We start from the raw sequence: 21,839 nt of genomic DNA on the forward strand, positions 1-21,839 counted from the left end.
GGCTGGGGTTAAGCCACAAAAAACCATTCAATCCCCACCTCCCCCCAAATACTCCACAGGGGCCTGGTTATCAAAGCAGGACTTTACTATCAAGGTATATTTCTGAGATCAGTGATGTGAACAGAGCAGTCCTCTTGATCACTTTGTTTAAAGCGGCAAGGAATTACTTCATCAGTTGGAAGTGCAGCAAAATTAAAACCAAAAACAAACAGAGAAAAATTAGTTGCGTCTAGCAACATGAGAATTCAGTTGCTCAATTAATAAATGCAGTTTTTGAGGGAAAGGAGTGATTGAGGTGATACTGCAGTGATACTGCAAAGGCAAAGGTTTAGCACTGCCCTATTGAATAAGTATAATTAACAAGTTCTGTTAATTTCCTTGTTCCTGCACTATGACAGACTGAGATTCTGAGAGAATATACGTTCCTATAGCATAGCAAGGGTCAGAATTCAAATGTGTGTTTTTCCAAGATGAAATTCATCCTGGTGAAATTAATCATCAGGGTCAGCAGGTGATGACGTGTTATCTGAAAGAATTTTAAAATCTATAATAAGGAAACTAACCCTTCCAGAAGAAGCAGAGTATCAAAGCAGATCAGAATATAGTATGAACATAATAGCACTTCTATCCTATTTGGGGCAAAAATAGAATGGTGTCCTTTTATGCACATTCCTGTGTTTAAACTCCCACTCACAGTGAGACTGAGTTGGCATTCTTGGATGAATTTCAATCTTCAAACACAGCAGGATTAGATACAATGATACTTGCTATCGGAAGACGCTGAAGTCCAGATACTCATATTAATTCATTCACTAATTTCTGATCAAAATGTATGAGAACCTTCTGAGTCAAAGAGCTTGATCTAGCAAATCAAAGACCTATACCTTTATAGAGCTCAGACGTAGCTCTGTGGAGGTTTCTGTGTATTCTGTAATTGTAATTCTTCTCTGTGATTAAGAATTCAGTGAGAGAGATTGGAGGACAGAGCAAAAAGAGTAGATAAACCATGGCTGATGCAGAGAGACGGGAATATCTGGGATGGTTTAGTCAAGAGATGAAAAACCAGAAGGATATGTAAAAGATGGCAATGACATCGCAGGCAATAGTTTCTTCCTTGACTCATGCTTGTAGGACAAGGAGGGTTTCATTACAGCAGGGAAGACTTAGATTAACCATTGAAAAAAATAATTCTAACGGTTAAGAATAGGAGCAGGCTGCTGAGAAATTGAGGAGTTCACATTCCTGGATGTTTGTGAAAACAGACAGGACAAGCTTTTGTGAGGAATGACATCAGTACAGCTGATCCCACCTTTGGGCAGGGGGTAAAGGAAACAACCTTTGGATGTTGCTTTCTAGTCTTGCTGTCTATAATTGCAATGATTTATGAGGCATAGAGCAGACCAGGTCCTACATTCGTGCCAATTTGCATAACTGAGAAGCTGGCTTATTGTGTGCCTAATTCTTTACTGGCCATTAATTTGTAGTTAATTATCCTACTGTTCTAACATGTTAGATTGATTTGCTATATAGCATGGTCTGCACATCCGTTCTGAACAGCATTAGTGGTGTGCTTGCAATCTCCTTCCTACTTATTTTCGTTGTACTTCAACATGATGTAGAATTTGTCAGACTAGGTTTAACTTTAGTCTTTGTGTGTATGTGTGTCTGTTAAAATGAATTTGATTTATGTAAGTTCAGCGGTTTGTCTGTTTTACTGTTTAAGAAAGGAAGAACGTAATTGCTGGTTTGCATTTCTTTACCTTAATTAACTTCTCTAAGAAAAGATTATATTAAAAAGAATGGATTTTTTTTTTTCAAGCTCTTAATAACCAGATTAACCCTTTTGGCGTAATGACAAAAATATTGTTAAAATTGCAGAATTTTTAATGCCCAAAGTGTGCTTTTTTAACACACACTATAGCTCTGTCATTTTCCGTAATGCTTTTGAATGTGGGCTGCATTCCGTAATTTACATTGTTGAGGAACATTTGTCTGGAGATTTATATTAGAATTGGTTCTTTGAGGCTGCTATCACATCACCGTTTTGCAAGGATGTAAGGAAGATTACTACATAATTTGTGGTATCCTTAAACCATACGTCTCAGCGGATACAGCACTGTCAATGAGTGATAAAATCCCAGCAGAGGTTGGTGTAAATGGAAGAACTGGGACAATTCAGATCAGGCCCCAGAAGGAATGAAAGTTAATAGTTCAGTTCAAATTGAGGTGGGTTTGAAGGATCCCTTGTCCTTTCATTTGACTGCAGGTTTTATTCTAGTTTTGGTACACCAATGCAATGCTCCAGAGTACTCTGTGTAATATTAAAGTAGTACAATTTTCTAGACCTATGTTTCAGCTAGTAAGGCTTTTGTCAGAAAATTTTGAACAGAGTATTGAGGGCTGCCTTCATCTTTAACTTTTGGTACCTAAAAGGTAGAGACTATTCCAAGTTAGGTGCCAGAGATTAACAGCCTGGAGGAAGGGGTTATTTCGCTGAACACTGATTACTGAGGCAGCCTGGACACCTAAGTTAGGTTTGGCTTGTAATGTGAAGTTACCTAAAGTTGAATGGGATAAATCTAGGGGTCAGGATACTAATAGATAACTTCAGCTGGATGTCACCATCCCCACCTCCCATAGTACAATGTTTAAGAGGGAACTTGTAGCTGTGCTTCAGCTGTGCAAAATAATCTGGTACTGGAGAACACAAAGATTTTCTTCCATATTATTATTGCTATGGATACAGTTTGGGGTTTTTAATGTATTTTGCTTTTTGGTTGTTTCTTTTTTCTTTCTTTTTTCTTAACATAGGCACACCTTGCATCTATAGGGCTGCACTGGAAGATCAGCAAGATTACCTTTGGATCTAGGAGCAAAGTTGAAAGAAGGTGAAAAAGACTGAAAAACACTTTCAGCTACTCAATGGCAGAAACTTCCACTTGGGAAGTATGTAAATGGCAAAGTGAAATCTCTGCGTATCAGTAGGCCTTTCATTCACTGAGATCTCCAGTTCCCTGGACTCTATATCAGTTATAAACAGCTTGCTAGTCTAGCCAGGATAATCAGAACGGAGACCCCAGACCACCTATCACTAAGTGCACTTACATTATAGTCAGCCGTCACCTACAGGTAAGCCTCCGTCCCCATCCACGTGTCATAGAGCAGCCAGGTTTCCTTCCCTCACGGTGGCCCCTTGCAGGCTGCCAGTCCCTCTCGTGAGCCAGCAAGCTCCCACTGAGATACTTTCTGAAGTAGCCTGTACTGACAGGTCCATCTCCTAAAAGAGTGGAACTGGCGGAATATTTGCCACCGCTCAACCTGCAAGACAACACTACCTACCGTTGCTGGAGACAGTCCAGTACCTCCTGAGAAGCACGGCTGTCTTATCCTGCAGATGGTGAAAAGAAAGCCTGGAGGGGCCCGCAACGCACCGCAGCTCTTGAGCACTGCCTAGATGAGGGGAGGCAGAAATGTGACACGCTCCTAGGGCCATGCCTCATCCTCAAATCCATATTAATATCCTCTCTATCTTCCCTGGGACTTGAATTTAAGAACACATTTCAGGGACAAGGCATAGATGACTTAACATACCTTGAACATGAAGATGGCAGAAGTGGTTCGCCAACATAAAAAAGAGATTATAATGATGGCAGATTCTTCTTTACAATACTGGTATAATTGCAACTCTCTGCTATTTTGAGGGCTAAGGGAGGATAATCCCTGTTTTTATGTTTCTTGCCTTCCTCTTCCAGAGAAGCCACAAGAAAGCCTGTATGTCTATGATTTTAGATGGTTATGGGAATGGAGGTCCATCTCGTGCCTTTGAAAGGACTGTGGCTAAATTGAGTTTGTGCTATTAAAATAAGATGGCCTTATTACATGAATGTATTCTCCAGATGTAGGCTCCAATTAATCTCAGTAGGCATGAAGGAAGTATGGCCTTTTTCATTCAGAGGAAAAAAAAGTCTTGTAAGAAATAGGCTGCAAACAGGACTTCAATGCCTATTCCTTCCTAAAAGCCTTTTAATGTGAGGACACCATTTCTGCTTTCTCTTGACAACAGGAAAGTGTTTTCTTAGTAACAAAAATAATAATTTTCTTTTACAGTGGATAATATGTATCTATTAGCTTAAATCGATACCTGTGAAAACCTGCAGAAATTACATTCTGCCAACAGCACCATTAGATGGACCCAGCTGCAGCTTCTTGTGGGAGTAGAAGGTAGGGGTCACAGGCTGGAAGAGAATGGAAGAAGGAGGTAAGACAGGGCAGTAACGCTTGACTCAGCAGGGGAGCAGGAGGGGAAGTGATACATGAAAATCTCTAGGCAGGCATTGGTCAAGGCACAATTATTTTGTGTGCTATGAGGTGATAGCAGAGTGGCAAACAGATGGCAGAAGAAGTATTATTAAGGCCTTGGAGAGGTCCTTCCCCCTTCCCATTAGGAAGAGAGTCAGCTTCCATCAGGGTGAGGCAGAACTGTGTCTTGGGTAGAAATTGCTGGAAGGTGGAGGTAGAATGTGAAGAGAAAATACCTTTTTCTGGCACAGCTGTTAGACCCTCAAGTCTTTTGGACACATTAGAGTGCTCTGTGTGTTGTGGTAACGAGTTTTCTCTGTGTGGGTGCCAGGAGAAAGCAATTATCTTCCAGGGTCAAGCAAGCCTTTCCTCTAGTCAGCAAGATGAAGCACGGGATCTTCCTCACATTATCAGTATCCATGCAGTGTAATGCAAGTGTAGTGCAGGGAAAGATATACCAGAACTCTGAAATATGAGGGTGTTCTGCCCTTGCCCCTGGCCTCTAAAGCTGGTCTAACCATGCATAAAAGACTTGTAATGTGATTTTTTAGGGTCAGAATACAACTGAAGAATACTTTCAAACCTCCCCAGCAGATACTGGATCAGAATAGCTTAGCAGTACTCTGGTGCAATTGACTTTTCTGCTTGAGAGCTGTGCTGGTGTTTAGGAAGTCGCAGATGACAAACAGAAGTAGACCAAGCAGCAAATGGTTTTGTACACTCCACAGCAATGGACTTGCTGATACAACTGTTGCTCCATAGGTTCTGTTCATATCTGGTATAGCTGTCTTCCGAAAGCTAGTGCCTGATCATTTCTGGACTGAGTTTATATCTAGAAATAGGACTGCTGCGATAAATCCCCCTTTGTTTCAGAAGGCAGTGAAAGTGGCATTTTGTCTCTGGACATTTGTAGCCTGCTGCAGCTGTGAGTCTGGGTTTGTCAAGATACAATATCCCTAGATGTTGTGATTTCCTACAAGGGTGCTGTTGTGCAGGAACACAGATTAGTGTCCCTAGGACATGGCGTGAGGCTGGTGCTTGCACTTAAGAGATGAAGTGATCAGATAACTACACGGTTATCTGCACAGTGCCATGTGGTTGTGTGGGAACTAGCTTCTTGCTTATTTCTCCTACTCCATCTCGTACCTTTCCCCTGTGTTGCTAATATTGCTAGGCTAGACGGGCTGATGCATCAGTGTCAGGGTGGGCGATGGGGTGCAGTGGGCTCCCTAGACGATGAAGGATGTTGCAAAGTACAGCGCGACATAGATGAGGCCAGATGTACGTAATTATTGGAAGGGCTTAAATGTTAGATGTCTGTCATGTACCTGAGCTTGGGAGACTAGTGTTATACCTGAAATCTCTCATCTGTGTATGCAAATCCCACAATGGGGTTATGCGTGGAGTATCCTAGAGCTACATTGTGAATGCAGACAACTGCTCCACACTGAGTCTCCACCACACTGCTGTCTCAGGAGTGCTCTAAAAGATCAACAGGAATATGTCCATACAGGCTCTAACTTGTTAAAGTGCATGCGTGTGCCTGTTTCGCCTTAGAGAAGCACATGTTCAACTCCCATTGGCGTCAAAGGAATTAGACAGGTGCTTAAGCACTTAGTATAATCAGAACCTTAAGCTCTTTCTTACAGCTTATAAAATGTAAGTTCAAAAGTGAATTTACTAAGATTACCCTTAGCTCAGTGTTTAATATCCTTCCTTCTCATCTCTTTTCATTGCACCATTGGATTTTTTTTTTTTGAGCTTCAGTGAGGACATTTCAATTATGCCTTTCTTGTGCTTAATCACAATTTATTTAGGTTGTGAACACCTGTTTAAAGGTGTTTTATTAAAAATAAAAAGTAAGCACTTACTGTAGTTTTGACATGCTTTTATGTGTATCATACATATTTACATTATAGAGTTAATATAATTTATTGGAAATATTGCTAAACTATTTCCTTGAAAAAATAAAGATCAGATAATAGTATAAGGCTTATGTGCTTTTTTTATTTTTGCACACATGTGCAAAAATATTTTTGCACATCACTTAACATCCCCTCTACCAATACCTTCATTTTCTATATTGAATGCATCACATCCTAATTTAATACTGGTGCTGGCCAAAAGAAGGATGCAGTACTTTTAATCTAAATATCAAGTTTTACTCGGGAAGGAGAATGTGTTGTTATTTACTTGAATTACCTGTGGAAAATCTATTGTTGTAGCAATGCAAGCAATTAAGATGGTTAATATTCATATCCTAACATGAGATCATCAGAGTCGTTCTTTGCTTGTATGTAAGAGTGATAATGACATATATTGCTGTCGATAAAACCAATACGAGTGAATCTGTGCTGTTATTAAAAATGATCAATTTTTATTCACTTTTTGGTTGATGATAAAATAAAGATTGATTTTATTTAAATTATTTGCTTTTTCCTCTGGAGAAAATATTGGTAGTATTATATTCTCTTAATTATAAACAGAAGAAAAGAGTTGCTATTAACATAATCCTTACTTAAACTTGATATTTTTAATTATTGTAGCTGCTTTTATCTTTGGGATATGCAATGTAAGCTGCAATTCATGACACTGAGACATTCCAATTTCTTAGGCATCTCTGAAAACGTGAATAAATGCCTTTAATGAAAGCTTCATCAATACAATCTAATAAACTTTGTTGTAAGGAAAAAGGAAATCCATTTGTGGTGTTGGATTTTAAGCACCAGGACTGCTAGCCTTGAAAAGTATGGTAAGAAAACTAGATCCCTTTCTTGGTAAAGCTACTGATTATACTTAAACTTTTTAAAGGCAGCTATACTCAGCTGTCCTTGGGCTGGAAAAATTATAAAGGCTACTTCAAGCCTGAGTGGAATACATTCTCAGCCTAGCCGCTGGTGACTGACTGCTGAAGTAACCTCTGCTTTTGTGTCCACTGACATAGATGACTCACTGCACACGCGACTTTCAGCGTTTGTACATACAGTTGTCCTCCCTGAAGTGACTGGGCTCCATTGTTGACGGATGGTCAATCCCAGTGGGTGTTTCATTCCTTGCTGATAGTATCCCAAGTGAATGAGAATACTCACCTCCTACAGTTGTTTTTCTTCTTTGCATTCCTGATAAAGAACCAAATCCAGCACATGTTTTATATAGTTGGGTAACATGTTACCCATTCAAAGAACTTAAGCATTATTTTAGAGACGTCAGAACAAAAGTCCTGCATCCTTTTCTGATAGAGACCAAAAATGGTTGTTCACAGAATCACAGAAAGGTTGAGGTTGGGAGGGACCTCTGGACTTTATCTGGTCCAACCCACCTGCTCAAGTATGTCCACTTAGACCTGGTTGCCACGTCCAGCTTTTGAATATCTCCAAGGAGGGCCACAAACTCTGTGGGCAACTTGTGCCAGTGCTCAGTCATCCTCGTGATAAAAAAGTGTTTCCTGATGTACAGATGGAACCTCTTGTGTTTCAGTTTGTGCCCATTGCCTCTGGTCCTGTCACTGGGCACCACTGAGAAGACCCTGGCTCTGTCCTCTTTGCATCCTCCCTTCAGGTATTTGTATACATTGATAAGGTCCTGTCCAAGCCTCCTCTTCTCCAGGCTGAATGGTTCCAGCTCTTTCAGCCTGTCCTCATATGTGAGATGCTCCAGACCTTTCATCATCTTCATGGCCCTTTGCTGGACTCTCTCCAGTAGCTCCATATCTCTTTTGTACTGGGCAGCCCAGAACTGGACCCAGCACTCTAGGTGTGGCCTCACCAGCACTGAATAGAGGGGAAGGGTCACCTCCCTCGAACTGTTGGTAATACTTGGTCTAATGCAAACCAGGATATCATTATGACTTTTGGCAGCAAGGACACTTTGCTGGCTCATGGTCAGCTTGGTGTCTGCCAGGATCCCCAGGTCATTTTCTGCCAAGCTGCTCTCCAGCAGGGTGATGCCCAGCATATACTGGTGCTTGGGGCTCTTTGTCCCCAGCTACAGGACTTTGTGCTTCTCCTTGTTGAACTGTACGAGGTTCCTATCAGTCCATTTCTTCAAACAGTTGAGCTTCTTCTGGATGGCAGCAAGACACTCTGGCACGTCAGCCGCTCTTCCCAGTTTTGTATCATCATCAGACTTGCTGAGCATACACTCTGCCATCATCCAGATCATGAATAAAGATGTAGAATGGTACTGAACCCAGTATTGGCAGCTGGGGTGCACGGCTTGTCCCTGGCCTCCAATTGGAGGTGAGGCTGACCAGCCTGTACTTCCCTGGGTCCTCTTTCTTGCCATTCTTGAAGATAGGAGTGACATTTGCTTTCATCCAGTCCTCAGGCACCTGTCCCAATTGCCACGATCGATTTGATCAAAGATTATTGAGAGTGGTGTCACAGTGACATCAGACAGCTGCCTCAGCACTCATGGGTGCATCCTATCAGGGGCCATGGTATTGCATAGCATCCAGGGTTTTTAAAAGAAGCTACAAATATTATTTACCTATCTGTCTGTCTATCATCTCCTTTTAGTTTTAAAATGAAATGTAAAATTAACCAACTTGTATCACTGTTTTATTTTGAACACCTATGTTAATGTCTTTATCCCAAACCCATAAAAGCTTCCTGGCACTATATTGTATGTTCACACACACCAAAGCTCACCATGAGTTGAGAAACATAGTGAGAGCAGTGTAAACTGTAAAGTTCTGCTGCTTTATCAGCATTAGAAGCTACTACCAATTTCAAGTGCAACTTCAAAAAAAGACATATAAAGCAGTCTGCTTTGGTTGTCATGCTTTAAAATATCCTCCTTACCGTTCCCCCATCTACTAAGAGTTTAGTATTTCATCTTAATGTCCCCATTGCTTACCATAAGTATGGATAATGCAGTTGACCTTACTAGAAGGTAATGTTGTGATTCATCAGCCTGTTTTAGTGATTAAATATATTTTTAATTATTACTATACAAAAATCTTTCATGGTAAAGGCCACTTTCCCTCTAGCTCTGAACTCTGCCTCTTTTAGCATTTGTCATATGTGGGCAAAAATTACAGGTACAGAAATATAGCTATTTTCCACTTTAGATTCACTATACCATTATAAGAATGTCTGAGTTCAACCACAATCTCTTAATGTTATCAAGTGATTTATAGGTTTTCTATTGCTGTGGCTCAACACGCTGTTCTTATTACCCAGTACAGTAAACAGTGTAGTCTGGCAATCACAAAACCTGAAAGATCAGAGAGAAAAATGTCAATTATTAAAAAGCCAGAATCTACAGCTCTAATAGGTGACTCCCTTGCGTAACATCAGGAGAGCAAAGCAGCTGTGTGATGAACTCACTTAGATCCCTGCCCTCAAACAGTGAGATGGATGAATATTGGCTGTGAACTCATCAGCTCTCTCTCCTGCAGACATTTGGGTCCAATGGAGGTAGAGCCACCAGAAACATACTCTCGATGCTAATCAGTCCAGCAGCCACAGCTTCCAAAGGACTCTACACTCATGCACAAATATATGACCAAATTGTCTGAGGCACTCAGTGTTAAGGCTATAGCTCTAGACAGAATCACAGAATGGTTGAGGTTGGAAGGGGCCTCTGCAGGTCATCTTGTCCAAACCCCCAGCTCAAGCAGGGAAGACCCTGTGGATCCCTGCCTTAAATTGTCCATGAGCATTGTACACTTGAATGGGTGGGTGCTTCAGTATACAGTCAGTGCCTTCACAAAGGCTCAGCCATGAAAACAATGCTCACAGTCAGAGGCACAGGATAACAACTCATTTGAATCACCATACCAGCAAAGATAGAATTTCATAGGTACTAAGGTAATTGCTAAACAAAATCAAGAACTAAAAGCATGTGTCTACTTTCAGCTGTTTTCTCTTGACTATGTGTATTTGTGCTCTGTCACCTAACTTGCTACAGTACCCATAATATTGTTATTATATTAATAATCATAAATTAATTGAGGTAAGAGTAAGCATGCAGTACTGACTTACTCATTACTAATAATGCACTGTCCCTGGAGAGCAATATTGCTTGTCTTTTACTTCTTTCTGTCTCTGCACTTCACAGCTGATTGTCATTCATGGGTCTAATTTAGATTGTAATTTCCCTGTAGCAAGTATCTTGCCTTTTTGTTTACCTGGAAAGTGTTGTAGCAAGGATACTACATATGTTATAAATAATGATGCAACACTAAGGATAAGATGATGCAGCTCCTTTCATAACAAAACAAAGGTGCTTTATTTATGATCCTACATTGCTGTGCTCTTACTAGTGTGATTTTTCTTTTCTCTTTCTTCACATGAATCCAATGCGATTTGTGGATGACCAGTTGTACCAGCATCTTTGTGAAGCAAAGTCATAGGAACATCTCAGAGTTACCTACAGGCTAGATTTCAGATGTGAAAGCATGGGTAGATCCAATCTTAGCATTTTCCTTTGTGTAGATTCTCAGGCATATCAGAAATTGATTTACCACTTATCCTGAAAGCTTAATGATGCAGTAAGATTCTGCTCATTTCTGGAAATAAAATAAAAAAAGATATTCTCCTTAAACTAGACTTTTTAAAAAATGAAACTTCAAAATACAAGACCTTGGTCTTTGATTCTGTGGAAAAGAAACTTCTTTAGGAAGAGGCCATTCTTCAGAAAACTACTCTTTCTCTTGCAACATTAATTGCCGTTGGTTTTTTAAGTATTTACCAAACCAACCCATTCATCGAAAAATAGTGAATAGGATGCGACAAAAGATGATCTTCACTTTTGTGTGTTTGTTCTCTATAGCAGTAAGTTCCTCAGGGAAGGAACTGGCTCTATTACATAGAGTTTAGCTCAGCATAAAGTATTGTGGCAAAAGTTAATAAAATGCTAGCACTTAGTAATTTCTCTGTCTTTGATATCACATGATATTTACCTTGTAGCCTAATGTATGCCCTGTACTGTGCTATACTCTAAGTTAGGGATCAGACAGAAAAAAAAAACCCCAAACCTGTATTTCTGCATTTTTTAAAGATTTGTCACTCCTGTTGCTGAGAAATGTTAATCTTTCCACTCTCCTCTAGGTCAGATGTATGTTTTGTCTATACTGACCTACAGATTTACCAACTGCACGACTATTAGTCAGAGCAGCAGTGAAGAACAACATCCACCATATCCCCTTTGCTGAGGAAGACTATTCATGTCTAGGAGCATGTCTGCCTCCGCACTCTCTCTTTGTAGGAGAACATGCAACGGTGGCTCTCTGTACCTGTGAAAACAGATGTACCAGCATGACAGCAGTTCCCTGCTTCATCAGTGAGCTTCAAGGGAGGTGGGAGAACCTGATAACTTCTCTAGTTAGTACAGAGGCAGGGAAATGCAATTCAAGGCTGGATGCTGACCAGTTCTTACTGGGCAAACGGGTTGTGTGGTCCATATGATTGGGAGAATGGGTGCCACGCTAAGTGGTACTGGTGAGGAAACCATTACACTACAACCCAGTGAGCCTTTGGGGTGAATTCATAGCTGTGCACAATGTCCTTGTGACAGTGGGGCACGTGCCCTGACTGTTACTGCAATGGTTACTGGGTAACTTGGCTACACTGCATAAAAACAGACTTTATGCTGTGCTGTTGCTACACAGGAATTATTTACGGTAGTTAGAAGGTCACCTGGAAATGTTTAATGTGCTTTTGAGTGTTTTTCTTAAACAAAACCCCAAACCTAACCCAAAACCCAACTAGCCAATCAACCAAAACAAACACTACACCCCACCCCCAAGGCCATGTTTCTTGTCGTTAAATTTAGTTCATGGATTTCTGGCTCTCAGGGGTAATCTCTAACAGCTGAGCATCTAGGCAGAATGAAAAAAAAAAAAAAGAGAAGAACAAGAAAGGGTGAGAGTAATGTTACTTGTAGATAGTTTTCTTCAATAATTGATTAATTTCTGTAGTTTCTGCAGATGTGTTGGTTATTTGACCAGCATGGTGAGTCTGTTGCCATAATTGAGCATTTGGATGGCAATGGCCCACGGCTGTGCATAGTGTGGCAAGTTTCACCACCTGGTCTGCCTGCAGTTTTCATGATGCTCACATGGGAATTTAGAGGCTGCTCAAACTCCTTTCATCCGTGACCCTCCTTATAGATTTTCAGTGTGTGTGATACTTGCCCCAGGGGAGACAGTTCGCTTCAGAAACTTGTCCTGTAGGTAAAAGCAATAGGCCATCCATTACCCTCTTCCTTCCACTCTCAGGTTAATGACTACATTAAGTATTAAACGGGGTTCCATCTCCAGAGTGCCTGTATAAGTGATTTTACATTATCTCATTCAGCCCTTCTCTGATTTCTTATAAAGTGTGTTGCTTCTTTCTAGCATAACTCAGTGAAAACCATGATTGATTTGACAACCATTAACATAATGTTTAATATTAACCTTCCTCATCTGTGAGTGAAGAAGATTGTGAAAATGGAAGGAAGAAAACAGGGATATGATGTGATGTTGATTTCCCTTATTTAAAGATTTATTTCATATACAGCTTCTGCAAGTTATTATCTAGTAGACATGGGCTGCAGGCTTGCTGGAGGGATGACTGAGAAATAAATGGAACCTTTTGTACAGATTGGGATTAAATTCATAAACAAAGGATCAAGGTTAACAAGTGACATAGTTCCCTTTACCACACATGCTGTTCCTCTAAGCCACCAATGCATTTATTTGTTATTGCATGTTTTGCTGTGTGCTACACATCACATTTGAACCAAGACAATTCTGGGCTGTGATGTCCACAGAATGTCCTCTGTTGTGTTTGTGAAGGTGAAATATAAAATAAGGTTGTAACAAAGAGAGTCAAGTCCACTAAGACATAGGTTATCCTGGAAATACACTGTACAGCTTAAGAAAGCATTATACTAAGAAAGATATAAGATTATGTGAGGAGAAGAAGCAGTTACGCAGTGGCAGAAAACACATAGCTTTATTCAGTACAGAATTGTTTGTGATGGTGCAAGGCACAAAGAAGAAAAAATAATCCTGAGGATTTGTGTTATATCCCTCAAGTCCTGCAAATGGAAGCCCATCTGTAGAAAGCAAGACAGACATGCAAATACAGGCAGAAAGACTACAATCTAATAAATATACAAAGCAGTATTTATACCTTTATGAATATGATTTTGAGGGAGCATTGAAGTCCTTGGTTTAGGACTGGCTAAATTATCTTTCTTTTCTTACTTAAAAGCCCGAAGAAATGGAATACAGAGACACATTGCTAGCATGAAGAAACATGAAAAGCCTGAAAAGAAGAAAATACAGACCTTGATCAGGAGATTTTTCTAGGCTGTTCTGTAAGGTATTTTGATGTCCCAGGGCAGTATATCAGTTTGGACCATGCTCTTACCCCTTATTTCCACTGGTGAGCAGTCTCACTCCAAGCTGAAGTCAGTTTTAGGGCATTGAAGACAGTGAGTAACAATCACACTCTGAAGTCTTCAAAAGGTTCCTGCTTTGTCCATTTGACACATCCCTTGTACCTCACCATTGCTACAACTTTGTCTCTGCTTATATGACATGAGAAGTGGTGTGGGATGTTTATTCTAACTAGGGTTTCCTCATTCAGATACTGATTACTATCTAGTTTGGACCAGACTGTAAATGGGAACAGTCTCAAGATGCTGTATCTTTTGTGCTGCTAACCTAGGATTTGACCAAATACTGGGAAAAGCTTCAGTATGATATAGTCCGACCCCTGAGGAAGAGCCTTACAAACTCCCACCACAGAAACCAGCATTCATTTTGACCTAGGTTGGGAATTACTACATAACTAGTGGCAGTATAGAGGTATTATTATATATGGGGATCCTGGTTTGGATATTAACAACCTTTTTATTTTGACATCCAATCCATGAAGAAGGGATCTCATGTTCTGCTTTGAAAGGTATCCTCTAAATCCTTCTTAAAGGATTCATTGAAGATAACAAAAAAAAAAAAGCAAGCCTGCTATCAGTAGCTGTAAGGACACTGTAGAAGACCTCCACTTCCACTAGAAATATTTTACAGGGCTAGCCAATCTGAAAATGATGACTTCAGTGGGGTTATTCTTGGTTTATTATAATGTTAGGAAAAGGCAAATCAAGAGGGCTGCATTACAAGTGCACTAAAACTACAAGTTGGAGCAAATGCTCTGCTTACCAGAAGCCAGTCACAACAATATAACCAGCCATATAGTTGTTAAATGAGACTTTTTCATCTTAGTCCCTGACTGAAACCAGAGAGTTCTGCTATTCCTTCTGTGAGCAGAAGAATTTAATCCATCTTTTTGCTGCCTCCATCTTCTGTTCTGGTTTAAACAGGTGCAGTGAGCACAGCTCTAATGCATAGACCCAGCTTGCACAGTTGCAATCCCAATGAATGACCAGAGGTTGAAAAAACCCCTGACCTAAGATGCCAGAAAAAAAGACAAGATTTCAGTCAGATAGCTGTGAGGGTTCCAGTGTGAAACAAGCTCCTTTGATTTCACCACTGCGCTCTGCTGCTGCCCACCAGTTCCCGGTGTTGCCCTCAGCAGCAGGTTACCTCTGAGCTGGCTGAATCTGCAATCACTGCAGGGCTTCTGGCATGCTTTGCTGTACGCTGAGCTCCACAGGTCAGGAGTGAGGTGCACTGATGGGACTGCTGAACACAAAAAACTCTGTGATGGAGCTTCACTGCTTTAAACCTAATAAAACAATCACTGCAGAGGAAACTTCGTTTTCAGCTTCCTTCTAGCTTTCACCATTTAATCGTAGTTAAGTCTAAATGTGTCACATGCAGTTTTTATTTGTAATCCAGCATTTAATCTCAGTGAATTTAATGTAATAATGTTTTTTTTTTCTACTGTTTAGTCCTTTCATTTCACCTCTGGTTTGGTCTACCCACTATTACATCTGTAGTCAATCATCCTTACCAAACCAGCTTGCTAAATTATGCTCCAAATGTCAGAAGAAAGCAATCTGAAATGGTGATTTAAAAGAAGGATGCTTACTTGGGTCAAGTAAAACACATAAAACCCAAGGAGGTATTTTCATATTTTCTTCAGCTCCACTTGAATTACATTGCTCTTTGTCACCTCCTTTGTCATTACTGTCACCCTTCACCGACAAATCACTGGCAATTAACACCAAGGTAAAATGGTGAGATAATATTTACCATGTCATTGTCGTTATTCTGTGGTTGATACATAGGAAATCACAAGCGAGTGACCAAATGGACTAGATGATTAGAATTTAATGGCCAATAAATAAATAAATAAATAAAGGATAATAAAATACCAGGTATTTTGTAACACCTTGTTACTAGGGCTGTTTGTTCTATAGAAGGCCCAAACAGATTTTGCTCGGTATTTATCTTCATTTGTTGTTAACTGAAACAGGCTGTGAAAATCACAAAGGACACACACTGTCTATATAAATTTAAAAAGACATTTTTCCCCTTAAAATCTAAACACCAGTTAAAAAGAGTAAAACGGAACAGATTTAATTGGTATTTACACACACCAACATCAGCAATTAGTAAAGCATCAGCAGCGGGAGAAGACAATTACTGCACCCAGTATAATTGGTCTTTTTGGATGAATTAAAAAAAAAAAAGTCAAATTTAACCAGCTGTTTGCAGAAGGAATTTTTCTTTATTTTCATAAACATGTCTATTTGAATGAAATTAATCCCAATTGGCAATAGGGCAGGATTAGAGTTGTTTTCCTCCTATTAGTCTGTGTATATTGTTGGGGAATATCAGATATTGTAAACATTAACAGCTTGCCTGCTTGGCTTAATGATCATCCAAGTATGATAAAGGATGACAGATTAATAGTATTTTTACTACTGTAAAATAGCAATTGTCTACGGGTTTTCTCAGTATAGATTTCCACCTAGTTACTCAGAGACATTAGGAGAAAGAGCTGATTTGCTGCCTCCCTCCTTTCCCTTTAAGACATTATTAGCAAAAGAGTAAAGGATATTTGAATATGGAGATCCCTTTGATCCTTACTTCTGAAAGTCAATACAACATACAGAGAGCTTATCTTGCAAACATGCAAATCTCTCCTAGTTGAGAACATGAAAAGTAGGAAACTTTGAACTAATTTTATTGCCTCTGCATCTCAACTGCTTTAACCAGGCAGTTGTTGTTGCATTTGTCCTTCAAAGTCTGTGACTGATGAGAGATGCTCGACATATTTTGTGAGAATTTGACAAGCTGATGCCCATTCCTGAGTTTACAACTCTGGGTGCTGTAGTGATGGATAGCAGACCTGCTGCTGTAAGAGCCAATGCCATGCAATGTGATTTGGGCTTCATTCTGAGAAGTCTTTATGGAAAGAGCTGACAGTGACTATTAGAGACAGAATTTAGAAGAGAAGCTTCATCTTTACCTCATTTTTTTCCTTGCATATTTTATTTGAATTTAATTAGGGCATTTATTTCAGGTTTTTTTTGCTGTAATATTTTTGCATATGAGAAGTTTAAATAAGGAAAGCTTAAATGTACACAGAACTAAGGAAACACTTATTCACACCAAAACATTGTGTTATCTTCACAGAAAAGGTTGATTCATAGGAGTGATCTAACTGTAGACTTCATAGGCAGGCAGGGAGATAAGACATCCCTGAAATTAATGTTATGGCCTGTAATTTGGAAACAAAAGGATATGTTCAGCATCATTCTTTGAGCAAACTCTGATGGGTAACTTGTAGGATAATTTTAATATCACTGGAAACTTCCTGCATTTTTTATCTCAGCAAATTTTAGAAAAGGGATGTGAAGCGTGTCTATGATATTATTTATTTTAGAAATAAAACAATCACATGCCCAAACCCATCATGTGCCAGAAACTCAGCCAACCAGGAGAGCACATGGGGCATCTGCTCAAGCATACTTAAGAACGGGCAGCAGCCGCAAAGGGACGAAGCGGACGAGGAGGTAGATGAAGAGATACATTGGGAGAAATGTGAAGACACACTCTTGGACACACACAGAGAGGGGGGACTGCTGAGGAAACATGCAGCCAGGGGTGCACTCTTGGAAGGAGGCACATGTCCTGGTTTCGGTTGGGATAGAGTTAATTTTCTTTCTTGTAGCTGATACAGTGTTATGTTTTGGATTCAGTATCAGAAGAATGCTGATAACACACTGATGTTTTCAGTTGTTGCTAAGTAGTGTTTAGACTAAGTCAAGGATTTTTCAGCTTCTCACGCCCAGGCAGCAAGAAGGCTGGAGGGGTACAAGAATTTGGGAGGGGACACAGCCAGGGCAGCTGACCCAAACTGGCCAAAGGGGTATTCCATACCGTGTGATGCCATGCCCAGTACATAAATTGGGGGCAGTTGGCCTGGGGGGCAGATTGCTGCTCAGAAACTAACTGGGCATCGGTCGGTGAGTAGTGAGCAATTGCATTGTACATCAATTGTTTTGTATATTCCAATCCTTTTATTATTATTATTGCCTTTTTATTATTGTTATTATTATCATTATTATTTTCTCCCTTTCTGTCTTATTAAACTGTTCTTATTTCAACCCAGGAGTTTTACTTTTTTTCTTTCCTGATTCTCTCCCCATCCCACTTTGGGGTGGGGGGGGAAGTGAGTGAGCGGCTGTGTAGTGCTTAGTTGCTGGCTGGGATTAAAACATGACAGCACTCCAGCCTGAAGGGGCTTTGGCCTGCTGGTGGACTACTGGTGGACCCAAACCAGGACAGGTACACCCCCAAAGGACTGTTGCCCATGGAGTGATACTAAAAAGCACAGAGGAGTGGCAGAAACCCAGGAAGAAGCATGGAGGAGCAGAGGAAATCCACTAGAAAACAAAAGGCAGCAGAAAGAAACCATTACACTCCACTCCAACCTCCTGTGCTGCCTGTCACCTTGCTGAAGCAAATGGGCAGGACTGACTGTAAAGTGTGGCCAAAACAACAGCTGTCGAGACTAGGAAGGTGCAAGAAGAGGTGATTGGCTTAAATTAAGCCTTGAGAAGGTGTTTGCCTAAGTGTTTATTTTTTTATGCTTTCTTTATCTTAATACTGAATCAGTGATTACAAGTTCATGTTTATTGGGAATAAATTAAATTAAGTAAAAATTCTCTGAGTTGAGACTGTTTTGCCTGCTACTGTTTATAGGACTTGTGAAAAGGTGTGTGTGATAGTTGCCTTCTTGGCTGATGCCATGGGACTGAACCAGAATATGCTCTAAGAATATGCCAGTTATAGTGACTTATACTTTTGCATTAGTTTTACTCATTTATGGGCATCCTCCTGGAAAAGTTCCTCAGGTTCAGAACAGAACATGCAGTCAAAATGTTACAGAAATTTTCTGGAGAAAGTAAGAGAATACTACAAGAAGATATAAACCTCTTTGGAAGAGTACTGAGCCATATATGCTATAGTGATACTCTTGCTTTGCAACTCAGGTTGCTAACTGTTGAATTCATGTCTTGGGCAAGAAGAGACTATTGGCTGCTCTGGAGTATGGTGCTATCTTTCACTTGGGTCTACAGAATGGCCTTCTGAACTAAAAGTACAAGCTGTTAACTAATCACTAAGGCTTTGTAGCAGGAGCAGCAAATCACACCCTCCACAGTGCAGTGCAAACTTGGAGCTGTAGCTACAGAGTGCATCATACTTGCAATAGGTAACTTCGTCCAAATGTGGATGAATGACAGCAGATCAAAAGTGGTTATGTTCAGCCTGAAGGGAATAGAAAGGACTATGGTGAGAGATGTTGAAAGAATGATAGAAACATCAGTATTTCTTTATTGAATACACCAGAAGAAAAGGCTGTGCTAAATGGATAGAGTATATGTAAACAGAGTAAACAGCAAGGAATAAGGAAAAAAAAGCAAACCAAAAAACAAATAGGAAGGAATAGATGTGATGTAGAGAAACAGGGAGAATGAGCATCTTGCAGAACTGTGGAAGGACCTGAAATATGATAAATGCCATGATATTCAGAGATGGTGAAGTGTGAGTATTTAGCATCTCTGAAAACCAAGTCAAAGGCTCCTGCTCAAGGGAGCTTTCTATTGTGTGTTTCTATTCTATAACAAAGCTAGCCAGAGAAACTGAAGGGAAGTGAAATACATGAAAAGAGATTTTCCAACATTAACACATTGAACACGTGTTTGATGCAAAATAGAGCAAAGTATGACAATAGAAGAGAAGAAATGAGGGTCATTGTGTAAAAGAAACATAAATAACTAGCTAGGAAGAACTATTGCTGCTGGGTTCAAGTGAAGAAAAGATGAAAAGATGCTTTGAGCTTCATGGAATGCATTTTTCTTCCAGAAACTTGTTTCTCCTCTGTGGTCCTACCAGGAGGAACTGGGTCTCCTGTGCAGAATTATTCTGTTTGGAAAGCAGCTAGAACAACTCTGGTTTTTTTTTGATTTTTCATTCCTTTTAATAAAACCCAGACCTTTCAGCGTGGTCATTCTTAATTTGCTTCTTTTTCTAAACATTTCTTTTCCATTCTGTTCAGCACCTCAAGCAGCTGTGTCACTTGGGTGAGATCTGAGGACTGCTGCCAGAATTGATTCATGGAGGCAGGGAAACAAGCTGATCGTGTCAGGGTGTCTTCAAGGAGAACTACAAACAGAGATGAGGGACTTCCGATGATTGATTATTAACACAATCAGTATCTCTGAGTTGATGTAGGACTTAACAGTTCATTAACACAAAGTGCATGACAATGAGCAGAACACTGGTTAATTGCTCATTTTTAGTGACCCTCTATTCAAAAGGGCCAGTTCTCAGCATCAGCACTAGCCAGAGCTCAGAGTTTGTCTTCCTTTTGCCTGAATTGTTGATGTGAGGTCTCGCTTGGGGTGGTGTTAAAAGGAAAAGCAAAACATCTGTTTAGTGTGTTATGTAAGAATCTTTTGGTTTATGCTCTGGTTTGCTTTATTTTCTAGTTTTCTTCCCTGACTTTCTGTTTCCTCTCAGTAGTTTTATTTGCAAAATGGATTGTTTTACTACCCTTAAACCAGGAGTGACGTACTCTTGATTATAAGGATTTTCACAAAAAGGATTGTGAAAGACACAAAAATAGGTAGAACGGTCAGTAAAGCAATAAGTTTTAATTGAAATTCTGTGTGTTTCTTCTGACTACAACTTGGTTTATGACTGCTGCTTCCTAACACTAACAGCTTTGTCATATCCTTTATTACGATAGATGGTCATGTATTCTTTAGCAGTAGTAACTGCTCAGTAGTTGGTAGGTCCAAAAGTAGTTACTATGGAAGGCAACCTTGCTTCCTTTTCCAAACAGTTCAGTACAGTCTTCTCTTTATTATGAAAGCATAGGAGAGAAGAGATTTGCAGCTTGTGCTTCCCCTGTCCCTTGCCTCCGTTTTTGGAGACTGAGTGTCCTCTTTTTTCCCACTCTCTGATGCTAGAATTGCATGTATTCAACAAGTTATTTCAGAACAGATCCCAGGCAGCCCCGGCTAGTAAGTTACATTAAACATGCCATGTCTGTACCACTGTGGACAGAAAGGAAATCTATATGATAAATGGTTAAGCCAGATAAATTCTTTTGCTCTTGAGAAAGAAATCTAGTTCTCAGCAAGTCTGTAGTCTTTCTCTATCCCTTCCCACCCCTATTTTCTGGAATAGCAGACATAAGCCAAGACTGGGAGAGAAGTCCAATGTTTTTGAATTTCACGGTGGGAACCATGATGGCCTGCTTTGAAGTGAAAGGGACAGAGATTGATGTTTGCTTCTTGGCATGAAGATGACATTTTTAAGGCTGGGAGAAGCCATTAGGATTCTCAAAAAAGAACTTGTTTTATTTTCTTTAAGACTTTTTTTGCACCTTTCTGCAGATTCCAACTTTTGTACCATTTGTGAGTTAATATCAAAGCCAAACAATCCATTGAAAGAGTTGATGTATTAGAGGAACAATGTAAAGCTTGCTCTTCCCTCCAATTATTATATTCACTGTGAAGAATCTGCACTACCTCATTTAAATCTTTCCTGAAGTGGGTCACACAGGGAAGCTGATTGATAAGGTGTTGGAGAGTTGAACTTCACGGCTGAGCAGCAGACCTCTATCAACTGTGGGAAAGGAGGTGTGCCACAAATAGAGCTGTCACTGCTGCAACCCCACCATTAAATCTTTAAAACTGGCAAATTTACAGCCTGGAAGAAGGGGCACGGGCTGATCCACTCATAGAGATTGAATATGGAAGGAGAATAATTTGAAACTGCAGTGAGTTGTTGGCAGGAGACTTGAACTCTAGTGAACAAACCTATCTGAGCTCAGTTGGGAAAAGTGTGTAGTTGTGCTGCCTTTCATCAGTTCAGTGACAAGCTGAAAAGCGTGCTAAATCTTCTAGTACAGAAGCATTAAATTCAGTCTTTTTCTTTTTTTTTTTTGTTGAGAGCATGAAACCATGAGAACAAAAAGAACAGATGTAAGCTGCTTCTTTTGTGCCTAAAAAAGGAAAAAAGTAAAAAGAATAAAAAAAATAAGAAAGGAAAAAACTGCACAGAGAAGAAAGACACATGCACATGCAAAGGAATAAAGAGGGCTGCCTTCATTCGCATC

Source organism: Haliaeetus leucocephalus, unplaced genomic scaffold, assembly GCF_000737465.1.
Source record: "Haliaeetus leucocephalus isolate CR32 unplaced genomic scaffold, Haliaeetus_leucocephalus-4.0 Scaffold384, whole genome shotgun sequence".
In the NCBI taxonomy this organism is placed as follows: domain Eukaryota; kingdom Metazoa; phylum Chordata; class Aves; order Accipitriformes; family Accipitridae; genus Haliaeetus; species Haliaeetus leucocephalus.